Raw genomic sequence first — 7,967 nt, forward strand, 5'->3', positions numbered from 1 at the left:
TATAAAATTCTAATTTATTTACTTCATTTATACACCACTTTTCTCCCCAGTGGGCACAAAGTAGGTTATCATTCTCCTTTCCTTCTCCATTTTATCCTCACAGCAGCCCTGTGACTGAATCAAGGTCACCCAGTAATCTTCCATGGTAGAGGGCAGATTTGAAACCAGGTCTCTAGTAACTAGAAGAGAAGAAGAAGAGATTGGGTTTATACCCCACCCTTCACTCGGAGTCTCAGATTGGCTTACAAACTCCTTTCCCTTCCCCTCCCCACAACAGACACCCCGTGAGGTGGGTGGGGCTGAGAGAACTCTGACAGAAACTGCTCTTTTTCAAGGACAGCTGTGCCAGAGCTTATGACTGACCCAAGGTCACATCAGCAGGTGCAAGTGGAGGAGTGGGGAATCAAACCTGGTTCTCCCAGATTAGAGTCCGCACACTTAACCACTACACCAAACTGGCTACTATGAAACATTCTCAAAAATCTGTTTTCTGAATGGGTGATGGGTCTGTGTTATGAATAACAACATTCAAACAAAACACTGTTTGAAAAAAGCTGAAGTATCAGAAAATTCACAATCAGAATATTACCGTAATATTCTTTTTGCACAAAAATACGTTTGTAGGGCACCTGGTAGAGCAATCTTGCTGTTAAGTCGCTCGCTTAACAAAGCAGTCGGAGAGTGATTCAGCAAGAACACAACTTTATTCTTCAACTCGAACACAACTCCAACACGCATCAACATCTGATAGCCTCCAGATTGCAGCTGTCCTGCTTTTAAACATTCCTGGCTAATGTAGCCACACCCACTGTACAAATATCAACCTATGAGGTTGCAGAGATAAGGTCCAATCATATTAGTTCCCGCTCAGGGAGCTTGCTTGAAGTGATTGGCTTGTTACTTCCTGGGCTAGCAATACTATTGGATGGATTTGGATCCTAGCCCAGGACGAAGCTTAACATTACAGTTCAGTTAGATGTTTCACAACATGTCATGCATTCAAGGCAGCTTTGAATACACTCCACTTGCTGAAGCTATGCAGGGGCTGGCCAGTGCCTGAGCACTGAGGCTTCTTCCGAGTTCTGCATATGCCACTTAGAGTTCCATGACGAAAGAAAGATTGGATACCAAAGATGGGAGACCAAGCCCTATGAGGAAAGGCTGAGGGACTTGGGAATGTTCACTCTGGAGAAGAGGAGGTTGAAGAGGGACATGATTACTCACTTGAAGTATTTGAAGGGCTGTCACTTAGAGGAGGGCAGGGAGCTGTTCTCGTTGGCCGCGGGGAAGAGGACTCACCAGGCCTCATTTCCTGCAGGAGCGCACCGGAGCTTCACTCCGGCAGTAATGAGGCCAGGGGGCAGGCACATGCAGCAAGCCCCGCCCCCTGCTCCCAGCAGCCCCCCCTTTCCCGCCTGCTGACTGACACAGCGGAGCGCTACTGCGAGCTCAGCCTCCTGCACCTCTTGTGCCTCATCGGTCTGCGAGCACCTCCTGTGAAGCCTGCAAGGAGCTCCGCCTTGGCCTCCTCCTGCGCCTCTCCCCCTGCTGGGAGGAGGAGGACAGGGAGGCGTCAAGGGCGGCAGGCGCGCCAAGCCTCTTTGCGCGTGGGCGGCCATGTGCTGGTGCAGCCACCACGGAGTGACAAAGCCCAGCCAGGAGTCACCGCTGCCTGCAGGAGGAGCCATTGGATGGCCGCGGCTGGGTCAGGTGAGTGAGCGAGGGGGGCGTTGAGGGGCTCCGCTTCTGTGACGGCCTGGGGGGAGGAGGGGGGCAGGGGCGCCTCATCAGCCAAAGCCCTTTGCACATCGCCTGGCTGGCTCCCCTCGGAGCGAGGCTCTTCCTCCTCGACTGCGGCTCTCGGCTGATGGCCACACGCCCCCTCCCTCCTGCCTGAGCCTGGGGTCTCCCTCCTGCCTTCCCCCACCTGCTGCTGCTGGGGGCCCCCCACATCTTGCTGCCGGCCTGGGGCGCCCCCGCATCTTGGCACCCGCCACCCCCCCAGGCCACTAGGGCTGGCTGCAGGGGCTTGGCTGCTTTGAGTTGGCCGCCCTGGCAGGGAGGGGGGCTGCAAGGTGCCCTGCACACAAAAGCCCTGCCTAAAACGGCAAGGATAAACGAGGGCGGGAGTGCCCTTCCTTAGATCTCATCCTCCCCCATCCTGAAAACAGTCATTTGAAAATCCCTCAAAGCCTCTGAGGGGAAGAGAAAGGGGCCACATCTCCAGGGATGTCCCAAGAAGGAGGTGGCAACCAATGTTCCCTCAAAGCTATGGAGTCTTGTGAGCAAAAGTTCTACTTTGTGAGCTACTGGCAATAAAGTTGTGAGCGAGAGATTTGGCTCCTGCATAAATTAGTTTGCTCTGGAGCCATCCTTCCTGAGCTGAGAGAAAAATCTCTGAGCTGGAGGATAAAAAACTGAGCTAGCTCACACTAACTCAGCTTAGAGGGAACACTGGTGGCAACCCTCTCTGACAGGGCAGGTCCCAATAGGAAACCCCCACCACCACCAGGCAGGGAGAGGGAGCGGGCTTGCTGGCAGACCGGTTTGCAGAAGCAGGGAAGGGGGGACGGGAACAGACATTTTCCGTGCAGTCCTAAAACGGCTTGAAGCCCCATCGAACAGGAGGCTTGTGTGTTGACCTCCATCTCCTCCTTCCCCCTCCCCGCTCAACTGCCCCATTTGCTGAGACGGCTGAGCAGCCTGGAATCCCCCATGCAGAATTACCCCTGAGGAACCCCGTCGACCTTCATGTGCCCTTCCTTAGATCTCATCCTCCCCCATCCTGAAAACAGTCATTTGAAAATCCCTCAAAGCCTCTGAGGGGAAGAGAAAGGGGCCACACCTCCAGGGATGTCCCAAGAAGGAGGTGGCAACCAATGTTCCCTCAAAGCTATGGAGTCTTGTGAGCAAAAGTTCTACTTTGTGAGCTACTGGCAATAAAGTTGTGAGCGAGAGATTTGGCTCCTGCATAAATTAGTTTGCTCTGGAGCCATCCTTCCTGAGCTGAGAGAAAAATCTCTGAGCTGGAGGATAAAAAACTGAGCTAGCTCACACTAACTCAGCTTAGAGGGAACACTGGTGGCAACCCTCTCTGACAGGGCAGGTCCCAATAGGAACACCCCACCCCCCAGGCAGGGAGAGGGAGCGGGCTCGCTGGCAGACCGGTTTGCAGAAACAGGGAAGGGGGTACAGGAACAGACATTTTCCATGCAGTCCTAAAACGGCTTGAAGCCCCATCAAACAGGAGGCTTGTGTGTTGACCTCCTCCGGATGGCTGCAGGGCAGCAGGCTGGAGTTTGTCTCCATCTCCTCCTTCCCCCTCCCCGCTCAATTGCCCCATTTGCTGAGACGACTGAGCAGCCTGGGATCCCCCATGCAGAATTACTCCTGAGGAGCCCCGTCGACCTTCATTGTAGGCTGAGGGCAGCCTGGCTGAAGTCCGCCCGGGTCTGGGGGTCAGTGTTCCCTCTAAGCTGAGTGAGTGTGAGCTAGCTCACAGTTTTTTAGCCTCCGGCTCACACATTTTTGTCTCAGCTCAGGAAGGATGGGGCTCCAGAGGAAACTAACTGATGCAGTAGCCAAATGGCTCGCTCACAACTTTAGTGCCAGTAGCTCACACGGTAGAATTTTTGCTCCCAAGACTCCACAGCTTAGAGGGAGCATTGGTCTGGGTGCCGCGCCTTGTCAAGAGGACGAGAGGGAGCTTTTCTCATTAATTTGTCTGCAGCACTGAAAAGGTTAAAGAGAGTGAGAAGGGGCTGGAAAAAGGAAAAGGTCTTTTTTTGGGGGGGGGTTCAGATCCACAACAGCTGGCAAAAGCCTTGAGTAAATCTTGCAAAGATTTACTCAAGTAAGTCATGATGTGGGGGGGGAGAGATCTTTTCTATCTTGGAAGAAAGAAAAGCTGCCACCATGTGTATTACTGAGGGATGGGGGAGGCTTGTGTGTTGACCTCCATCTCCTCCTTCCCCCTCCCCGCTCAACTGCCCCATTTGCTGAGACGGCTGAGCAGCCTGGAATCCCCCATGCAGAATTACCCCTGAGGAACCCCGTCGACCTTCATTGTAGGCTGAGGACAGCCTGGCTGAAGTCCGCCTGGGTCTGGGCCAGTGTTCCCTCTAAGCTGAGTTAGTGTGAGCTAGCTCACAGTTTTTTAGCCTCCGGCTCACACTTTTTTGTCTCAGCTTAGGAAGGATGGGGCTCCAGAGGAAACTAACTGATGCAGTAGCCAAATGGCTCGCTCACAACTTTAGTGCCAGTAGCTCACACGGTAGAATTTTTGCTCCCAAGACTCCACAGCTTAGAGGGAGCATTGGTCTGGGTGCCGCGCCTTGTCAAGAGGACGAGAGGGAGCTTTTCTCATTAATTTGTCTGCAGCACTGAAAAGGTTAAAGAGAGTGAGAAGGGGCTGGAAAAAGGAAAAGGTCTTTTTTTGGGGGGGGGTTCAGATCCACAACAGCTGGCAAAAGCCTTGAGTAAATCTTGCAAAGATTTACTCAAGTAAGTCAATGGTGGGGGGGGGGGGGAGCTTTTCTATTTTGGAAGAAAGAAAAGCTGCCACCATGTGCATTATTGAGGGGTGGGGCTGGCTTTTAAATAGTTTCAACATACGATTTCTTCTGCTTTAATTTGTTCGCTGCTTTGCTGAGTCTTGTGGGGGGAGAGAGAGACTAGATCTGGATTTTGCCCGTGAGCTTCATAGCAGAGTGTGGGTTTGAATGCAGGCCTGGCTCACTTTGTTAACAGTGTAAGCAGGGCCCTTTTTGTAGAAAAAGCCCAGCAGGAACTCATTAGCATATTAGGCCACACCCATGACAGCACAGCTCATTAGCATAATAGGCCACATCCCCGTGTTACCAGAAGTGTGGTCATCCAGCCACACCCACCTTTTGCTTCTTATTCTGTTTACCTTGTTTGTTGTCAAAACCCAGGGCTTTTTTTTTGGAGCAGGAACTCCTTTGCATGTTAGGCCACACACCCCTAATGTAGCCAATCCTAATGAGTTTCTGCTGTTGGGTGTGGCCTATTATGCTAATGAGTTCCTGCTGGGTGTGGCCAACTTGGGAGCCAGCCGGAACTCCGTTCCTGTGTGTTCCTGCCCCAAAATAGCCCTGAGTGTAAGGAGTGGAGGCAAACAAGGTGTGAAGCGTGTTTGGGAGGGGAGGTTGTATTTTGAGAGCAAAAGGGTTGTAGTCATTTCTTAGTTAATCTGGAGAGATCAGTCTTGTATTTGTGATGATTCCTTGTGATCTGGGGGAGGAAGAATACAGGTCCTGGACAGTGTGCCCTCTAAGCTGTGGAGTCTTGTGAGCAAAAATTCTACTTTGGGAGCTACTGGCATGAAAGTTGTGAGCGGGCGATTTGGCTACTGCATCAATTAGTCTGCTCTGGAGCTGTCCTTCCTGAGGTAAGACAAAAATGTGTACGCCGGAGGCTAAAAAACTGTGAGCTAGCTCACACTAACTCAGCTTAGAGGGAACACTGGTCCTGGAGTCCTGGGAAATGGGTTCTCTGGAGATCAGATGCATAATGAGGGATTTGAGGGCTTTCGTCAGACTTCATTATAAGGAGGCTAAGGTCATCATCCCTTCTCGGATCATAATGCAACAGGACCTGATATAGGAATTCTGATTTCCTGTTAAGGATTCTTTCCTGGTGATGCAGCTTGTGAAGAAAATGGTTTGGAAACAGGGATGCATGAAAAGGGTGATGTAGAGGAATATAGATCCAGGTGGTCATCAGCTGTGTCGGTCTGAAGCAGTAGGACTAATTTAGAGTCCAGGGGCACCTTTAATATGGAGAATGTGCTAAAAGGAAGGACAGGATTGCCCATTGGAAACTATGGGAGAGACTTGCGGAATGGATTTTCCATTAGGTCCTCTGGGCCCAAATACACTACCCTGAGACTGGAATGACAGCTCCTGGGGGTAGCAGATTTGTTCTAGGAGTGGAATGACAGGCCCCAGGGTGGAATGACAGCCCCTGGGAGTAGCAGCTGTGTTCTGAGACAGGAATGACAAGTGCCAGAGTGGAATGACAGCCCTTGAGGGTAGCAAATGTGTTCTAGGAGTGGAATGACAAGCCCCAGGGTGGAATGACAGCCCCTGGGAGTAGCAGCTGTGTTCTGAGACAGGAATGACAAGTGCCAGAGTGGAATGACAGCCCTTGAGGGTAGCAAATGTGTTCTAGGAGTGGAATGACAAGCCCCAGGGTGGAATGACAGCCCCTGGGAGTAGCAGCTGTGTTCTGAGACAGGAATGACAAGTGCCAGAGTGGAATGACAGCCCTTGAGGGTAGCAAATGTGTTCTAGGAGTGGAATGACAAGCCCCAGGGTGGAATGACAGCCCCTGGGAGTAGCAGCTGTGTTCTGAGACAGGAATGACAAGTGCCAGAGTGGAATGACAGCCCTTGAGGGTAGCAAATGTGTTCTAGGAGTGGAATGACAAGCCCCAGGGTGGAATGACAGCCCCTGGGAGTAGCAGCTGTGTTCTGAGACAGGAATGACAAGTGCCAGAGTGGAATGACAGCCCTTGAGGGTAGCAAATGTGTTCTAGGAGTGGAATGACAAGCCCCAGGGTGGAATGACAGCCCCTGGGAGTAGCAGGAGTGTTCTTTCCCAGCAATTGGGAATCTGGTGCCTATTTCTTACAGAGCTAGCTGCATTTTTAAAAATGTATGATGGAAATGCTCCCCCTTTTTAAAAAAGTGAACAAATTGTCTAAATAAAATGGTTCTCAACTCTTCTTACTAGTTAAAAGATATATTTTGCTATAATTTATTTGTATTAATTTATATTGTAAAGACTGCTCAGAGTACCTTTCTTTGCAGGCACCTTTTGTGAGATGTGCAACATGATTGTTATTGCATCTTTCTTGTATATTTGCTCAAAACTCCTGAAAAATAGGTTCTTTTCAACCATCTGTCTGCACAACTTAATTTTCTCTTTCTGCCATCTGCATGAACAAGATTTTTTTTTTGGGGGGGGGGAGACATGCAGATCAGAGGCCTTCTAAAATTTTCTTTTGCCCGCTGTGCAGCCCAGAGAGAACACTGGCATGAAATGTGCACTCTGCACATGTTCATGCTCTTCATTTTGCTGTTACTTAAAATGGTATGGTACAGTTTCTTTTTTTTTTATAAATATTTTTATTAAGTTTTATAATTTTATAACAATACAACATATCCCTCTTCCCTCAACAAATAACTGTTTCAAATAATAATACATCAAACAACATGCCGATTGACTTGCATGGGCTCCACTGGTATTTAGTGTCAGTATTTGGATTTTAGTTCAGGGCTGACCCAAGGTGTGTTAGAAATTCAGACCAAAAAAATGGCATGAGGTGTGAACTATTGGGAAGCTGTCCGGTATCATGACTCTTTGGAAGTTGATGTCATGCAAGTCTCCCACTTGCTCTGTTTGGGTTTTGGGTAAGAGAATTTCCCAGTGTGCGAGGCCCCCTGGAACAAATCTGTTGGTTTCCCTTCCCATCTTTAATGACACCCAACTAAGGCAGATCTGCTCTGACACTCGTGAGTAAAGGGCAGGGTATAAATCCAATCTCTTCTTCTAATATTAGCAAAGAATCTGATCTAGAATAACATTTCCACCTGCCTGTTCTTATGCTATATCAGTGGAGTGGAGAAAGAGGACAGATGATTAAGGTAGATCACATCAAATAAAATCCCCCAAAACCAGCCAGTGCAGTGTAGCAGTTAGAGTGTAAGACTAGGATCTGGTGAGACTAAAGTTTGAACCTCCACTCTGCTATGGAAGCTTGGTGGGTGACCTAGGGCCACTCACATACTCTCAGTGAGAGCATTTACCCATGTACTCTCACATACCACACAGGGTTGTTGTGCAGAGAAAACAGATTAGAAGAATATTGTAAGCAACTGGGTCCCCATTGGAGAGATAAGGGTAATATAAATGAAGTAAAGAAAGAAATGGCCTAATGACCTG

Source organism: Gekko japonicus, unplaced genomic scaffold, assembly GCF_001447785.1.
Source record: "Gekko japonicus isolate JY-2015 unplaced genomic scaffold, Gekko_japonicus_V1.1 scaffold3070, whole genome shotgun sequence".
Lineage (NCBI taxonomy): Eukaryota > Metazoa > Chordata > Lepidosauria > Squamata > Gekkonidae > Gekko > Gekko japonicus.